Source organism: Sinohyriopsis cumingii, chromosome 15, assembly GCF_028554795.1.
Source record: "Sinohyriopsis cumingii isolate HCF-2022 chromosome 15, ASM2855479v2, whole genome shotgun sequence".
Lineage (NCBI taxonomy): Eukaryota > Metazoa > Mollusca > Bivalvia > Unionida > Unionidae > Sinohyriopsis > Sinohyriopsis cumingii.
Window position 1 is genome coordinate 105,109,341 of NC_142975.1, and position 18,919 is coordinate 105,128,259.

General features: G+C 39.4%; 2 protein-coding genes across 6 annotated transcripts in view; one reads left to right on the forward strand and one right to left on the reverse strand.

The window, feature by feature from the left end:
- LOC149782419 (protein turtle homolog B-like) overlaps window positions 1–2,525 on the reverse strand; it is a 143,426-nt gene extending 140,901 nt beyond the window's left edge. The window contains exons 1-2 of one of the 3 annotated variants that reach the window (XM_089933805.1): window positions 2,331–2,524; window positions 1,581–1,756 (exon numbers count right to left, since the gene is read on the reverse strand). The gene's annotated coding sequence lies outside the window, so the exon portion shown is untranslated. Of the gene's footprint in view, window positions 1–1,580; window positions 1,757–2,330 lie in introns of all 3 variants that reach the window. The other 2 variants (XM_089933807.1, XM_089933806.1) reach the window with 2 other exon arrangements.
- LOC149782417 (adhesion molecule nephrin-like) overlaps window positions 1–18,919 on the forward strand; it is a 506,160-nt gene that overhangs the window by 297,128 nt on the left and 190,113 nt on the right. The gene's annotated exons all lie outside the window — the stretch shown is intronic.

Sequence of the window (18,919 nt, forward strand, 5' to 3'; positions counted from 1 at the left end):
CGGAGACAGCAAAGTGTTTCCCTTTATGCACATTTGTGCATCAGGATGCACACTGGAAAAAGTTAATGCACACTGGAAAAAATTGACACACACATTTTGTTGCCGTGCGTTTTTTTGATGCAAAGGATTCACATAAATGCTATCAGGATCTAATGCTATCAGGATTTATTTAATATCCAATGTAATGGACGAGAGATGGCATTGTGTATACTTCGAATATAGGCATTGACTGGTTCCCCACTTTGTTTGCTCCCTGAATCATGCTCCTCTATTTGTATAGCAGGGTGCAACGCAGGGAACATACAAAATAAGGAACCAGACTAACATAGGCAATGTTATGATGGAGTAGCTTCCCCATACCTCGCGAGCTCTCACATGATTTCCATTGAACTCAGCAAGATGTCATCTAAATGGTTCACCTCAGTGCTTGTTGCACATGAAAGTGATCTCCAGATTAAAACTGTGTGCATTAAGAATCATTAGCAAAGAAAGTGAAAGAAGCAGAACACAAGAGTAACTGGATCTAACTTAAATGAAAATGGAGAAAATAATTCCCTTGACTGGAATACGGCACATCCATTAGGATTACTGGTATGACTTACGATCATGTGATTGCAAAGACTGCAAAAGTGAATAATCCTTTCGTGACAGAGTGTAAGAATTTTAACAAATCTGCCCTTGTTCGCCGCAAGATATCTGGAGGACACATTATAACCCAAGAAATTCTTTCACAACAAAGAAACCAGTAAACTTGCAGAGACAAATGCATTTATTTGGATTACAATGTCTGGGGGTCATTGCAGATTTTGTTGGTTTTTACCTTTGCTGCAATAAAAGAAAGATATTAAAGTTCAAGTGTAACTTATTAGAAACAAGATGAATCATTAGCCTCCTTGATTGCTGGATAAATTTGTTCTAGGCCGAAGTACAATGAAACCGATGAGAGTAAACATTTTATGACAGGCAGTAAATTGACTGCTATTCGGTTAAAAAGATTTATTAGGCTTTTTGTATTGGCTTGTATGTAATATGTTGGTCTATAATATTGCTTCAAAAAGGTTATAAGGAGACTGTTAAAAGTAAGACCTTAAAAGAAAAATGAACTAATAAAATTATTCTTTGAAAGGACAATGCTTCTGTTTGTTAATTGTGCATGTTGGTTTATTTGTATGTTGAGAGAGAGAGAGAGAGAGAGAGAGTATGTTGTGGAAGTTGCAATATCATATTTCAAGCTGACAAAGTACGAGTCAGAAGAAAATTTGTCAGCACATATTTGACCTCCACATATTTTATTTGACCCCCAGTTCTGACACCAAGGTTTTTTATTTAACACTGTTTTACACCCCTGGGGGATATACTGCAGCATCTCCACATAACATATCTGACGACTTTCCTGCGAAGTCTGTCACTGTGATGACTTTAGTCTTGACTGAATTTGTTTTACTAAATCGGGGTTCACGTCTTCCATTGTTGAACTATAAGGGACAAAATATCCAAATGGAAACCCAGTGGATTAAAATCTGTCTTAACTTACCACTGTCTTACCTTAAATATGTGCTAACTTTTGAGGGAATACCAACCTTTTAGTGTGAGCAGGAACTGACTACTGCTGACCTAGATGTAAACAGAGTAACGACAGGGCCTGTCCTTTTCCAGAACCAATCTGAACACGGGGAAAGCAACAGTGTGTTCTGATTGCCAGAACCATGTGACTTGGGAGCCAAACACAGCGATGCAGCTTCATAAGTGGCAGTAACTGAAAGGTGAACAACATTTCAATAGAGGAGTTTATGGATTTTTTTGTTTTAAATTTTACCCAATAGTAAACAAAACATTATAGTCAACCAATGGAAGGAATAAGTATCCTTGTCTCATCAGAAAGAGGGTAATTTAATAAAGCGTAAATGAGAGGATCTTGCTTTATTTCTCTCGGTACTAAAATGAGATGAACAGTGCTAACTGACACTGACCAATAATTATTTCGTTGGTTACTGCATTATACTTCAAGCCATAGAAAGTGAATACTTATCAATATGTGCTTACACGCGCAATCTAAATTTCCATTTGGCAGGTTCATTAACTCTTTAGTTTTAAAATAAACAAAAATATCTCTTAAAGTATTGACTGGTCTCATCTGTGTCCATAAAATCAGAGCACATTAATCACATAATAAATAAATATATATTTTTTTATCAATGTGAATAGTTGCCTACAATTCGGATACGTTTCATGAAATAATGAATTAAAGTGAAAGAACTGTGACAAATTTTCTCCGGTACTTAAAGCACAGGCACTTGATTCATGGATAAACTAATTATGTTTACACTCACCAATTAACACAGAATAACTAACTCTCGCCGGTGACAATCTGACCCCTCGATGACTCCGATCTAATTTTCCGATACTATGTGTGCATGCAGTCACTCAATACGTACACCACTGTAAAGAAGACACTCCACACCTTTCATCCATTACCATTTATGTAACCTTACTGATTCTTAAGGGCCAATTTTGCGAAACGTTTATCCGTTGCTTCGTGTCTACCACACACATGCAATCGGTCTACTTCGGAGTGAATGCGCTTATTTGGCATTATGTATATAAGCAACGAATACATATCAATAAGAACGATCAAAATTAAAATCAAAATAAAGTTCAATTTCTTTCATGATCTTTTAGTCAGTTGTATTTCGTATAATATTTTTCAACTAATCTGTACGTTTACTATATTTAACCGTGTATCATAGCGGTCACGACACTTTAACGTTTGCAGGAGAAGCATCCCAAATGTGATATCTCGAAAAGAGGGAAATTCAAAATATTTTTTCCTAATTCGGAAATCGCTAAAACTCAAACATTCTTTTTTATATACAAAAATGGTTGGTGTTAAAGTACTGGAAGTTACTGGAACCAAATTTCAAGTTGTCGAAAAGATTCACATATATTTCTTGGAATGCTGGCTTATTCGGCCCAAATTACGGGCTGATTCGGACCATATGAACTATTATAAGAAAAACCGTGTAGCACACACATTATTTAGTTTAGTAGTTATTACTGTTTTTGCAGACATACTAAGATAATATAAAGAGGTTGATATTCGGCTTTTAAATTTACGTAAGACAGTTGTTAGCAAACTTCTAACCGAAATCAGAACAAACTCCATATTAACTGTAGCAGCAGCAGAGGGACTGGACAGACCAACCTATTTTGTAAAAATAACACTTATAAAAATAATAAAATAAAATAAACCCTTATTGTGATAAAATAACCCTTATTTTTAGTAAATAAACAATAGAGATGTCTATTTGCTGAATTACGGGGTTATTTTATAAACTATAATTGTTTTTGCTTGATTGAAAATTTATACGGTAATGAAAAATTCCGTGTTGGAGTCCACAGTCCCTCTGCTGCTCATTTATTTGGCTGGGGGGGGAATTCGTCCTTGAAAAAAAATGCGGATCACACAAATTTATTGTAACAAATCCGTGCCAGAAATTAAATCATTGGCAAATAAATAATGGCAAATATTGGAGAAGCACTTACGACTAGATTAGCTCGAGAACGTCTTGAAACAATTAAAAAATTTCTTCCTGTCCGCGACTCCGTCAGAGAAAAATTACAACAACGACAGCAAACCCGAGAGGGCTTTGCAGAATCCGCGGAGGAATTATTCAAACCTGTGACAGCAGCTACCAAGGCGGTTACAACAGCTATCGTAGGAAAGTCTGATCCTGATGCACCGCAGCAAAGTCTTCTTCAAGCGATAGAAGGACTTAAGCAGGCTCAACCAAAACCCATTAAGGGATTTAATTATAAAACAGATCTCGCTGAATGGTTTGTGGATGAAATTAAAAAATTTCCAGTCACGACCAGAGATGAAATAATTACTTTTGGCACTAATGCTACTGCGGCTTATCACTCTCGAGAAAGGATTATGAAAGATCCTAATCAAAAGGTATCTAAACAACAATTTCTCGATGGGATTTATAAAATAAAACGTAACGTTGAAAGGTTAAATACTAGTGATCCATTTTATCGAGAGTATATGTCAGGATCGGATCGATTTGATATCCAAATGCGACAGACAAAACGGCATAAAAAAAGAGTGCCGAAAAGAATAGCTAAATCAGAGGCCGCCGCAGCACAAACAGAACAGGAAATCGAAAAGGAAATTCTGGAAGAGGAGGAAGAAAAGGAGAGAAAAATTCTGGAAAAGGAGAAAGAAAAGAAGAGAAAAATTCTGGAAAAAGAAATAAAAAAGCAGGAAAGGGAGGAGGAAAAAAAAAGAGTGAGTGAAATGAGGGAGAAATTAAAAATGGAAAGGGAGGAGGAGAAGAAGAAAAAAAAGGAAGACAGGGAAATGAAAAAAAAGGCAAAGGAGTGGAAGGAGAAAATATCAGCTATTGAAACAGATCCGATATTTACATCGTCTGATCCAGCTGAGATCGAAAGTGAGTTAATAAAACAACTTCCACGTAGACCTACCCATTCACGCCCTCGCTCTCCTTGGAAACAGGAGGAATATAGAATTACCCAGCCTCCTACTCCTCCTTACACTTCCCCTTCTCCGATGGGAGCGACGGAAAGCAAACTAGAAGAAATAAAAGATGATATAAGAAAAAGAATGAAGGATTTAAAAAAGAGAAGAGAGATATTAAGTGCGAGGACACAAGACTTGAAGACCATATCTGAGCTAGAAAGGATAGAAAAGGAGGAAAGTTACCTGTTTAGTGCATTTACTGACGTGTTAAAAGAAATAGAGAAAAGAAAAGAACAAAGGAAGGAAGAAGAAGAAGAAGAAGGTTACACTGGTAGTGGATATAACAATCACATTTGTCCTGATAATATCATTAATGATGTGTCCCGGTTAGAAGTTCTCATCGGAGGAAGACGTGCTGGAAACAACTCTCGGGAAATTATAAATGAAGCCGCAGATATCTGTCAAAGACTATTTCAGCGTGGTATTATGGATATTGGCGTTTACCGGGGACTTATTGATGAACTCGCGGATGGCTACTACAGTGATTAGTAAATTCAGTTAGATAAACAATAATTAAATAAAATGATTGTGCATAATTCTCAACCCGGACACGCTAGCGTGTTACCAATCCGCGTAGTGAACTCGCGATTACCTATCTACAAAGTAACTTATGGGGATGGCTTCGGTGATACAATTACTGGTTTGTTTTCAAGAATAGCCCCTAAAGCGATTCCAATTGCAAAACAATTGTCGATGAAAGCTATTGATGTTGTCAAAGATAAAGCCCTTGGCGGTGTTGGTGATCTCGCCACAAAGGCATTTCAAACAATCAAAGACAGATTGACACGATTAATTCGCAGACCAAAAACTATTAAATTATCACCGCCGGTGAAACTACCGAGTACTACGCTTATGCCAGCGGGGATCAGTAAAGTAATAAATCAGGCCGCCAATCAAAAACTTGCAGAGCTTGTAACCCAAATACCCGAACAAATAAATACGAGCCTGATATCAGGAAGTGGATTTCGTTTTAGAAGACAATAATTTTATATAAAATGTTTAAACGCGTATCTGATCCCGCGTTCGATATGGAAGCACCAACACTTAAGGATGAATCCGTGCGCGATTATCAGTATTATTCTTACGAGGCAAGAAATCCCAATCAGCGAGGGCGAATTGAATTACAAGTTCAGGACACAAGTAGATATTTCTTGCCCGCTGAAGCATTTCTTGAAGTCACGGGGCAAATTGTAACAAATGTTCCCGATGATACACCATACGACGCTAATATCCAAGTTGGGTTTGTTAATAACGGTATCATGGCACTATTCAGAAGTGCCTCATACAGTATTGATGGGAAAGAAATTGAAACGATTCAGGATAATGTTGACATTGCTACAACAATTGTCGGATTAGCACGATACTCAGATGATTACACAAGATCGGCTGGTCCATCTATGATGTTTGCTAAGGATAATTACGATAGACCAGATGGTAGACTTAGCATTTTGAGAAGGCCAGTTGACCGCGCTGGTCCTCCTGCTCCTGCTGATGTTGAAGATTTATATTTTCCCAATCCGAATTATAATTTAGGATTTAGGTCGCGTCAATTAATGTTGGTAGATCCACAGAGAAGATTCTCATGTGTAATTCCACTGTCTCACATCTTTGGTTTTTGTAGGAATGTTAGAAAGGTTATTTTTGGTGCCAAACATTCGGTTATACTCGTACGAAAAGGTGACGACAACGACGCTATCTGGCGAGACGATGATCCCGCTATCGGTGCTGGTAAAGTAATATTACTTAAGCTTGCTTTGTGGATGCCAGTAATGTCTCCATCACTCACTGAAGAGCAACGGTTACTCTCTTTTATGGACACAGGCGGTAAATCACTAATATCATGGTTGACAACAACAACAGATTCTATTCAAGGTGCCGGTGCTGGACAGTTTACTTGGCATATCTCATCACAGCAGGGCGTGTCAGCACCGCGACATATTTTTATAGCACTTCAGGCTAACGCAAGAGTAAATAGTCAAGCACGATCGCATATGATATTTGATAATCTTGGAGTCACTAATGTTTCGCTGCGAATAAACGGGCATCAAGAACCATCCGAGGATATATTAATAGATTACGCAAATAATCAGGTCGCGCGTGCGTATCATCGTCTAATGACATTTATGGGACGTGATCAAAATATTGATACCGGGTTGCAAATATCACAGTTGGATTTCACAACGCTATATCCGATTTATTACTTTTCGCTGGAACATCTTGATCTAACCAAACAATCTGTCGTTGATATACACTTCCGGGCTAACGTTGGTGAGTTTCCCGCTGCAGTTGCTGCAGTGGTTGGACCTCCAGCCATACCTGCAATTCCTGGTGGTTTTAGAGCTGTCGCGGTTATACTCTCCGACAAAGCAATGCTGCTTGAAGGTGTTGGGGGACGAATGAGAGTTATTGACGCTCCCGTAGAAAACATGTAATGATTTCCAAAAATATACAACAATTAAATTAGTTTCTGAAATATAATGTCATACAGTCACGTTAATGTCACCTTAACTTCCGGTCAAACAAAGAAATTGCAATCGAAGAAAGCAGGCGTGTGCGGAACATCAATAACACTAAAACGAGATCAACTTGGTAGTGGTCCAAACAAATTGTCATTGACGTCCACTCAGCTTAAACATTTTAATAAGGCATTAGCAGCAAAAACCGGTGTCAGACTTGATTTTTCTGTTGCGGCTATCAAAGATATGACTAAAACCGGTGGAATATTTCCCCTTATCCCAATACTCGCCGCTGCAATTCCAGGATTACTTGGCGCAGCGGCAAAGGCTGCAGCGTTAGGTGCAGTTGGAACCGCAGCTGGAATGGCACTAAAGAAAGCAACGGGAAAAGGATACAAGAAAAAAAAGGGGAGCGGACTAAGACTACCAGGAACTCCACCATCATGGTATCCAAAAAAAATCTAACGCCGAAACACTTTGTGTTTCCAATGAGCAATTTTGATTTACTCGATGCTGTTAAAAAATTGCGTATAAAACATTTCCGGGGGGTATTTATGCGAGATCAATTACCGACGCGGCCGCGGAATCCAGAAACTGGCATTATTAATCTCGACAACAAAGACGGTCCTGGAACTCACTGGGTTGCTTACGCGATCGATCCACGAGGAATTATCTATTTCGATTCGTACGGATTAGCACCGCCAGTTGAGTTTCTCAGGTATATTTCCAGATTTTCAATTCCAGTATGGCAGTCGACGCTACCAACACAAACATTAATTGATCCGCCCATTTGCGGAAACGAGGTTTTAAATGTTCTTGATGCAATCTCAAGAAATCCAGCAGAGTCTCCTCATCGAGTAGTGCACGAATACACCGCGGTCAATCAAAGATTTCTCTGAAAGTCCTTTGGACTTCTCACGCTAGCGTTTCCAATGTTTCGCATTTAAAAAACGGTAACAAGAATAATGGTTGATATTTACGGAAGATCTTCCACGCGAAGAATTAAATCAAGCACAGATATTGATCTCTCAAAATATGCGACCCGAGATGAAATTGATAATCTTTTGGATCTAGCCGGAGTTGACCGAGATGAGGTTGCTGTTTTTCAGGACCGGCAAGGAAAACTGCGAACAAGCAATATTAAGTTCAATGACATAATTCGCAGAGTTCTTGGCGCGTCCAAGGATAACTTCGTTGCATTTACCGATGATGGCCACATCAAGGATTCGAATATATCAATCGTGAACATCAAAGACAATATTAATAGCGGCGTTGACAAGTGTGTGAAAAAAACCGGTGACGTAATGACGGGAGAACTCAGCCTCGGCGGTAACAAAATAACTGCGTTAGCGAATCCTGAATCCGACCAAGATGCGTCAAACAAACAGTATGTGGACATCACTAACGGTAAACTAAATACGCTGCGGTCAGAGTATGATGTTCACGTAAGCGGGTTTAAAAGACTCCAAAGAAACTTTCAAAAAACTAGTGAATCCGCGGATAAATTCTTTGGGGTTCCTCCTATCGCCGATGTAAAACTTGCTGATATCAAAACCGATATCAACGATATCAAACAAAAACAAAACAATATAATATCGGGTATTCCTGAGATCGTTAACAAAACCAGTTTGATTAAGGTCCCCGCGAACGTTACTTCCGGGCATATCACCAACATCGTATTCACGGTCGCATCGGGATTCGCAACATGGTCACGACAAAATAACACTATCAGATATACAGCAATAGCCACCGGTGTTTACAGGTTGTCTGTGTTTTCAGCCGCTAAATTTGAAATCTTCACAACATATCCTTGGAGACATTCCACCGATAAGTATTCCGGGGTTTGCACTGTAATACTAAACAGGGGAACCGAGGAAACATTTATGCTTGAAGCCGCCGACGATAGTTTACCAGCACCATCTTACTGGTGGTGTTTGGAATTCGTCGCTGCAACACCTCAATTGGTTACCGCGTAATTGAAAATCGGCAGCGATTTTTAAATAATATGTCAACGTTAAAATCCGAAGGATTTCCAGATGCTCAGCTGTATCGATATAATCAAGTCCGTGAGTGGCAATCCGAGTTAAAAACTATCATCGATGATACCAGTCAAAAGGTAAAAAAATACAAACGACGCATAACAGTGTTAGATATTGCGGTTTATTCAGTATCCGCTGTTGTTGTATCCGCTGGAGTAATACTATCAGCGATTGCTCCGGTGACAGCCGCGGTCACAATCTCGATTTGTACAATAACGTCCGCGGCAGGAGTTTTCAGCATCATAGCAAAAAAAATATCTTCGTGCTCGGTCACAAAATTACACGATTACATGATAAAATTAAATGCAGCCGCGACCGCATATCAGAAATTATCATCGATGATATCATCAGCGTTAAACGCACAATCGTGCGAATCCGCGTCGATATCAGATTCTGAATTCCAACTAATGTCAGATGTATACAATGATTATTTAAAAACTAAACAAATAAATAATGACAACACCGCAGGAATTACTTCAGCAAATAGTTACAAATACAACACCGGTAAAAACAACGATGATATCAGTATCGTCGACGAAACCAGAATTTAGTATTAATTTTCGAACTCCTATTACCGTAAACGAAATCGCGTTGGCGAAGCTTAGTGTGTATCACAGCTGGCCCAATATCAGGTCGACACCATTTTCTGGTCAGCAGCCGAATAATTCCCTTATTTTTTCGTGGAAAAACAAACCTAATGACGTTCCGGAATGGGATAAAATTACACTGCCCACTGGGAGTTATCAAATCGAAGAAATCAACGCGGAGATACAACGCCAAATAAAACGAATTACCGGTAAGGAACCCAAAATATCTATAACCGCGCATGAACCAACGATGTCTACTATCATTGAAATCTCAACACCGGGATACTCTGTTGATATTTATAACAGTTCTATTCGAACAGTACTAGGGTGGCCACAAAAACCCCCAAAGATTAAACCGGTTCTACCGCCATCAAAGTTGGATTTCGAAACTGATAAACAAGAATTGCACGACCTCGAGAACAGTTATTATTTTCTTCTCGCGGATCAATTAGCGGCACAAGCTGGTACTTTAACGACCAATCCTTGGAGGGTGGAAGTTCTGCGCGGCGGGGTAAATTTTTATTACCTGCTTGATGAGATAGAATCTGAATTATTTATTCCGATCACGCAAGCACATAACCAACAGATAGAACTGTTGCGAGAGCACTTTCGAGATTATATTTATGATTTAACTAATCTGGAAATGCAAAGTGTTTCTCGTGATAAAATTATTGCAACCGTAGAAAAACTAAACAAACTTGCATCCGCGACAGAAACTATAAATCAAAAAATAATTCAGCTTGTACTGGATTACAAGGATGTTTCCGATGATGCTCTCAGACAAAACATCAGAGCAGATTTTGCAATTCAGTTTCGCGTTGACATAAATAAGATTTCAGATTTTAAGTTTCGGGGATATAACGCACCCGCGCTGCGAAAATCAGTCCAGGATCTCATCGAGGAATCTTTTAAAGATATTCTTGCCGCGTATGCAAAAATAAAACCAGAGCCGGTTATTTTAAAACACGATAACAGCAGATCATCCGATGGCAGACACATCTCACCGGGAATTGTAAATATTACAGATGTCGTCACAGTTAATCTTGTATGTGACATCATTGACGGTAGCTACAGCGCTGGAAACGTTTCCGATGATAACACAGCCACGCAAGGATTTATCCTGTATACGTTCACACCAAAAGATCCACCGGGTTTTTTGATTGTGCAAGAACCAATCAATCCCGTTTATCTGCGGTGTAATAATCAGTGGTTGTCAACGATAAATTTCAAACTTGCTGACCAACGAGGAAATTTGTTAGACCTGCGCGGTGAAACAATTTCGGTACACTTATTAGTGAAATCGTAAACGCTGCGATGTAAACATCCTTGACTTTCAATTACTGATAATTTCCAATTACTGATAATTTCCAATTGGGCAAGTAAAAAATATATAATGTATTATCACAAAAGAGTATTTATTTACGATAAAGAGATTCTTGAACAAGCAATCAGACAAGCCTTTAAGTGTCCCGGGGAAATCCCATCGGTGGTCATCCGAATAGGTAATCGCGGTAATGAAAATTTTTTATTAACAGAAAATCAATTACAACAGCTGAGAATGCAAAGCGTTTTCGACGATGTGAGTATTGCTCGCAGTGTTTCTCAGATGATTAGTATTGTGTGTGATCGATATCAGATTCTCAATTACGCTCACTCGTGTCTGACTCCGGCGCAATTACACAATTTAATTCAAGTTGACCCGTAACAGAGCATCATTAACAGTTTTACTACTTGCGAGTTTAGACAGTCTTTGAATTTCCTGATACAATCTCTGATTATCTTGTGAAATTCTTTGAATTTCCGATGACAGTCTCTGAATTTTCACAGTCAATCTCTGATTGTCCTGAGACAATTTCTGATTGTCCGCGATGAGTTTTTGATTTTTTTCTGTAATCTTTTTTTTTGCCGCGGTCCATTTCGCGAGTGTTTCTTTTGATCGCGATAATAATTTTTGACTGTTTTGTGACATTTTTTGATTGTCCTGTTGCAGCACCTGATTATCTTGTGACAATTTCTGATTGTCCTGAGAAATTCTTTGAATTTCCACAGTCAGTTTCTGATTATCTTGTGACAGTCTCTGACTGTCTTGAGAAATTCTTTGATTGTCCGCGGCAAGTCTCTGATTGTCTTGAGACAATCTTTGATTGTCCGCAGATAAGTCTTTCGGAATCGCATCAAGTTGTTGTTGTAGTTGGCGAATTATAAGATCTTTCGATGAGACTTTGTTTCGAATGCACGCGGGATTATCCTGCCGCCAAATATCATAAATTCTACCATACCCAATATGATACTGCCGTGCAATATCGCGAATCGGAATTACTTCTCGGGCGAGTTTTATTTCTTGTATTTGTGTTTCCGTAAGAGTAATTTTTACCATAATAATAATACCGCAGAAAAAAAAAACAGGCAAAAAAAATAAAATGATTAAAAATCTTGGATTTTATCTCAGATTTTTTTATTTCAGAAATTGTTATTGCGATTACGATAACAATTATTTGGTAATTATGATAACAATTACGGTGACAATTATTGAAAATTATTCAACGTTAAATTTACAACGTTAATTTTTCGAGTAGTTTATCAAGTTGCACGGAAAGACCCTTTCCAGCCTTCTCCTTTTCGAACACCTTTCCAATTTCCGCGAGGATAAATTTAATTTTTTTTGCGACCGCGATAAATAAAGTTAAATCGCGACCAATAATAATATCAGAACGCAACTGCGTATCAAGTGTTTTCATTATTCTGTATTCGTTTTTGTGAGTTTTAAATCCTTGTTCGCGGGAATCTACTACATCATCGTACTGTTCGCGCAACCAAACCGAGTTGAAAATTTCATTTGAGTGAAGTTTAGCAACTGCATCAAGTTCAACGCAGAGTTCATCAACGCGAGTATCATCCATTATATACTAGTATTTTTTTTTGTTTAAATTGAGTATATCACTGAAGTATAATCGAAAAAATCTTATTCTGAGTCTAAAGACTTGAGTCTTCGTTGGACTCGGACTCAGATTTTTCAAACTCGGAGTCTGACTCGAAGTCTTCAGACTCGGGTTCACGAAAAGTTATTTTAGTGCGATATTTTGGTACGTAAACAGTTTTTGTTACTCCGGTAATATTTCTGTAAATCGACGCGCGGTTTATATCAAAATATTTAGCCGCGGAACTCATCGATGGAAATTCTATTTCGTCGTCGTCGGTGACAGCGATAACCGGTCGAGGAGGGTTCCGCCGCGATGGTGGTTTATTAGCACTATTTTCCTGCTGAGTAACAATTCGCAAGTTTGTCACACGGTTATCTGTTTTATCTCGGTTAATATGATCTACAACCTTTCCCACGGGAATTAATCCGTGATGACATTCAACAATAAACCTGTGGGCGCAATAAGATTTTTTTTTCCCCTCTTTGTGAACTGTTAATCTGCAATACCCGGTGTTAGTTAATGCTCGTCCAACTGGCTTGCCTCGGACGCAGTGTCTGATTGTTCCATCAAGGGATGATTCGTAGTTGTTGTACACGGGATGTTTTCTGAATTCCATGCTATGTAAAAGGTAATTTGCTTGTCTAAATGATTGATTTGTCTCTTTGCTATATATTCTTGTACTCCGAGTACGCGATTATGTTTTCGCAGGTAATATCTTGCAAGTTCTCGAAAACTTCTACCTCCGTGACTCAAACACAGTTGTGTTTTTCCTCTGACTGCAACCCCGCAGATCACGCATGATACGCAGCCGGGGGATCCTCTTTTGACGCTCTGATTGTGATTCGCACAATACTCTCCTCGACACTTTCGATTACAGATTTGATTTGTTGACAGTACTTTCCACGAACAATAGTTTTCAGGCATTATACAATTACGATAATTTTTAATTAGATGCTATTTTGGCCTTAAATATATAGAATGAATCAAAGAGTCTTTGATTTTGATTGGTTACGACAAATACTTCGTGTACGCGGACGACCGAAAAAACTAGTGTTAAATAACAAAATTAGAACAGCTAAGAGAGAGTTTCGTGATGAAGGAGCATCTCACGTTTGGTCAACGCACCGATCTATCTCTGGTGGTGTTATTGATAACGGCGTTATGACAGATGTTATTGCGAGAATTATCATTAGACGTCTCGGCGCAACGCGGTATCATATACAGATAAAATTTATTACTAAAATTATCGATGATGGTGAAACCAGATGGATTATTCGCGACAAGAGGGAGCCTATACTTGACGCCCGAGGAAGAACTGTTTTACTAAGCGGAAATTCTAGACCGGGAATGTTAACAGGAATTGATACACTGTATTACGCTCGGGCTTACCCGGCGTCGGCGGTCGTTTACGGAATATATCCTGTCACGGCCGGAGATATAAACAGACTACCCCCGATGAAAACATCAACAGTATTAAATTGTGTGGCCGAACGGATAACGGAACATTTTAAAAACGCAACGCGGGGGAATGGTTTAACAGCAATCAGACAAAAAAAAATAACCGAATGGGGTAATCGGGTCAAAGATACAGGCGCGTCAATTAATGACGTTGCCGAGTTGGAAAAATCATTAAAATTTCCTATAACGGTATTATCGTTAACCGGTGAACAATTATATAAAAGTAAATACAATTCCCGTGGAGCTTCGATAACAATTATTGACCATAACAGCCACGCTTGGACGGACTCAGTTAAAATATTTCCGCGAGATCGCGTCGTAAGGTATTATTCCGGAGATATGTTTGATTGTATTTATCAAATGAGTAAAACCGATCCTGTGTCTGTGTGGTTATTTAAAAGTTCTGAAATTGGTAGTTATGACCAGTTCGTGAAACCAAACGGAGAAATATATAGAACCGCGGAGTTACACGCGGAGATGAGCGCGCTCGCGGAAAGATATCCAACTGATGACGCTGACAAAAAATTGCTAACTTGCTGTTTTACTATTCCAAGTGTTGTCGCACACACTGCAAGACAAAAAAATAATTGGAAACCAACTCCGATCTCGCTTCGTGAAGATATCCAACAGAGTTGCGTTGAATACGGGCACGGTGGTTTATGGAATAAGCCATTTAACGTCAACGAAATGATATCAGTGGATATGATTGCGTGTTATCCCGGAAGTTTTCTTGGCGGTGGTGAATGCGCTGAATATTTTAAGCGGTTTGGACACCCCACAAATTTAATGGCACGGGTAGTTATTAATGGACCATTACCTGACTTTGACTTGACGGGATTTGCTCGCGTGGAATCATTCGAATTTGCTGCGCGGCTACATCCTATTAATTACGTTTGGTTTGGCAGACATTTTTCTGAAAAGAAATGGGCGCCATTCCCGCTATTGCGGTTTATGGTTGACAAAAAAATCTTAATATGTGTTATTGTCAGTGAAGCCATTATTTGCTACGCGAAACAAACTTCGGTTTGGTTACCAACTCCACAGCGGGGGCCGATTCCCGATGATATAAAATTAGTCTGTGATGATGCATCCGAAGAAGAATTGCAAGCACTAGCGTGGAAACGCGATGAGCGCAACTGTAAAGATCTCGGCCGAAGATTAATAGGTAAATTTACTCAAGGAGGAGCGTTTGATCATAAACAACATCACAGTCGCTTAGTTATGAACGAGGAAGAATTAAAATTCATTATCGCTGATACTACTGCGAAGGATACGTTCTGTTCTCGCGAGGATATAATACTGTCCGGGGAGCGATTAGGGACGGTTGTTACTTATCTTGACGGTGATTCATCCCAATACACCCATTTGAGATCTTCTATGTTAGCTTATGTTTCCATAAATTTATTGTCTATGGTTAACAGAGTTCCCAACGCGGTACGGGTTGCGACTGATTCGTTTTACATTACCCAAGAAGAATTAATCGCGTTAGATTTACCAATATCGAATGAATGGGCGACTTGGCGAGTAAAGCAGGAAGAATTACACGAGTACTGTGAATCAGCTGATGTTGAAATCAAAGATGAATATCGTAAATCTTTAACCGTATCTTTGTTACCTTCGTTGTTGCCTTCTGTGTATGATCCAATTGCTAGACACAGAATAGTTTATCTGAATGGACCGGGAGGCTGCGGTAAGACAACTCGTGCAATCGAATTATTTCGCGGCGTTGATATGATTGTGCTAACACCGACACACAGACTTGCCAGAGAAATGACACAACGCGGTGTAAAAGCCTGTACTTGGCACGGCTTTTTCAAATACAGTGGCGGTACGTGGACACCCGATCGAATGGGAACGAAATATATTCCTGGGGTCATCATCTGGGATGAGATAGATACTGTGTCACTAGATATATTACGACCATTACTGGATTGGTTGTTAACGAAAAATACCGCAATAGTAATGTGCGGCGATCACGGTCAACCACCACCATTTGTCGGCGAATCACCACACACGTGGTTACGAGGATTTGTTAACTACTACGAAGAAATGTGTGATGACATCAGAGCGACCGACGACACATTAAAAAAATTTAAAAAGTTGATTAGACTGCAAACCAATGAAATCCAATGTGGAATAATGCGCAAGGTAATTCCTAGGACTTCGTTCAATAAATTTTTAACCACGTGGAAACCAGATGATTTAATTGTCGCAAGTAGAAAATCAGTCAGGGATACACTTCAGCGGCGACTATTTCAGTTACATCAGCAGAAATTTCCAACGTGGGAAGTTCCGTTATGTTATAGACCAGATGATACACGATTACAAAATATCGAAGTTAATATTCCAGGACGTGGGACTCAGTCCCAGCCAGAGAAACAAAATTTAGTATTGAATGATATAGTAACAGTTAACGTTGATGCGGTCGAAGATGCATTAGCGATGAGTAAATCACCGTGGGTATTAGGATATGCTATGACGATTCATTCCGCACAAGGATTAACTATTTCTGATACAACTGTTTGGATTGTTGATGACCGCATCGAATGGTCAAATTTGGTTTACTTGGCCGTGTCCAGGGTAAGAAAGATGGATCAGTTGCGAAGGATTGTATTAGATACGTCAACGAAGTCAGCCGCGAACACGTTAACACAAAAAGATCAAATAGAAAAAAAATTAAACAGTTACCGACAAAGCGACAAAAAAAATAATAGAGAATTTAACCTGGATACTGAATTTGTGTTATCGTTACGTGAGCGTCAGAATAATCACTGCGCGAGTTGTAATTGTTTATTATTATGGCAGTATTTGAAAAACGACCCAAGACAATTTACCGTAGATAGAATAGATAGCAGTCGTGGTCACACACGTAAAAATGTAATGTTGACCTGCCTTGAGTGTAACCGACGCAGAGGTGCTGCTGCAGTTATTTAAGTGCGAATCACTTTAGTGATCGGGGTGGTAATTGCGTATCCGCGGGGATTACCTGAAGTTGCTCGCGTGTGAATCCACGCTGAGGAGCTGTCGAATCTAATCTATAAATTGCGTTTCTCCCAGTTGATCTAGTCACGCTGGATATCTTATGTGTAGTAACACTCCACGTGGGATCAGTTGCTCTTTTTTTTCCTCCTTCTAGTTCACCGGGTTCATATAAATACCTAACGGTAACATTACCCAGCAACGGGGACGCTAACTGTTGTCCGCGTGTGCTAATGCGGGGTATATATTTTTTTGTGATTGCATTTACAGGTTTCATATTAATTGCTCTGGTAATTTCATTATTCAGTGCGTGGATCACGTTTGGCAGTCTTGCAACCCATTCACGAGATCTCGTATCGTAAATAAATTCCCTCGCGTACTGGTATCCGAATAATCTCTCAGCGAGTGTTCTATTAAATCGCTCAACAATTGCCTGATCGCGATGAATTTCAGTGTGTCCTCGTCGCACGGTAACGTTATGCTGCTTTGTCAACGATGATACCGCGCCCTGAAATTCCTTGCCAGGATCAACTTGTAATAATCGTGGCCAGCTTAGAGGTCCTCGTTGATAAATTCGCGAAAACGCAGAGGCGACTTCGGACGCTTTTTTAGTCGCTAACGGTTCTGCTTCCTTGTATCTACTAGCAACATCAACTACTGTTAGCGCATATTTGTATGTTCGGCCGCGGATAGTATCATGAGGTAGGAATAGTATGTCAGCCTGATGAACTTCATTAGGAGTACTAACATCAAAATGTGCAAAGTTGATTTGTCTCGGCGGTGGTAGGTAGATTTGCCACACTGCTTGTTTTGACAGCCAATTTTTGGCAACCTCGCGTGTTACTGATGCCGCGTTGGCGAGTTTATTAATTGCTGAGTTACCTCTCCAGTATCCGATTGGGGAATAATAAATCTCTTGCATTTTTATTTAATTATCCAGCCCCGATTACTAATTTAGATTTCATCGCTGATCTTATTAACCAATTAGCGAGTGACTCCTTAAATGATTTATTTTTTATGGCGCCGAGTGCGTGAATTAATTTCACATCCGCGATATGCCTGTCTTGCAGATCTTTACTTCGATAAGCAATATCATGCATGTGACACGCTGCGTCAATAGCGTTTATCGGATACTCTCCAGGTTTTGGTTTAGATTGTTCATCAAGTCTGATATCTAGTCGGGTCCCTGGACCACAGTAATTGTATCCTGGGAGATGTTTTTCTCCGGGATATTTACTCCAAGGGGTACCTGGAAGTCGTCCGAGGGTTGCTGCGATGTCACCTCCGCGTTTGTCAAGCTTTTTTTTTGAAATCTAAACTTTTTTGTGCCACATTTTGTGCAAGTACCAGAAAGTGCTTGCCTGTTATTTTTTGTTGTAATGGTTGTTATATCGTTTGTGGAGGTTCGCGCCTTACACTTTACACAATATAGATCCATAATTATTATTCCTTATATACAAATGGAAATTACAGATTTTTCTGCGACGCGAAAGAAAGAACCAGTCAAGCATAATTCAGTGCTACCAAACTCAATCCGGATGATTATTATAGGACCGTCAGGATCGGGTAAAACACAGCTGTTACTGAACTTAATAATGAAGTGGATGAAGTGGGATAAGATGTATTTGGTAGCACCATCTGTAGATGATCAGCGATGCTATGATGTTATAAAAGATTTTAACGAGAGTGCAAAAGCGCTGAGTGACGAGGATATTGTTGAATTTATAACTGATATTGAAGAAGCTCCCAGCGTTGAAGACCTCGACGGGGAAATAAATAACCTAGTAGTGTACGATGATGTGATGCTGGATAAACAAAAAAATCCTGCAAGAATATTTTCCCGGGGTCGTCATAAAAACACTGATGTGATTTATGTTACACAGCGTTACACACAAATTCCTAAAGTGATCCGCGATAACTGTAATCTTCTTGCTGTGTT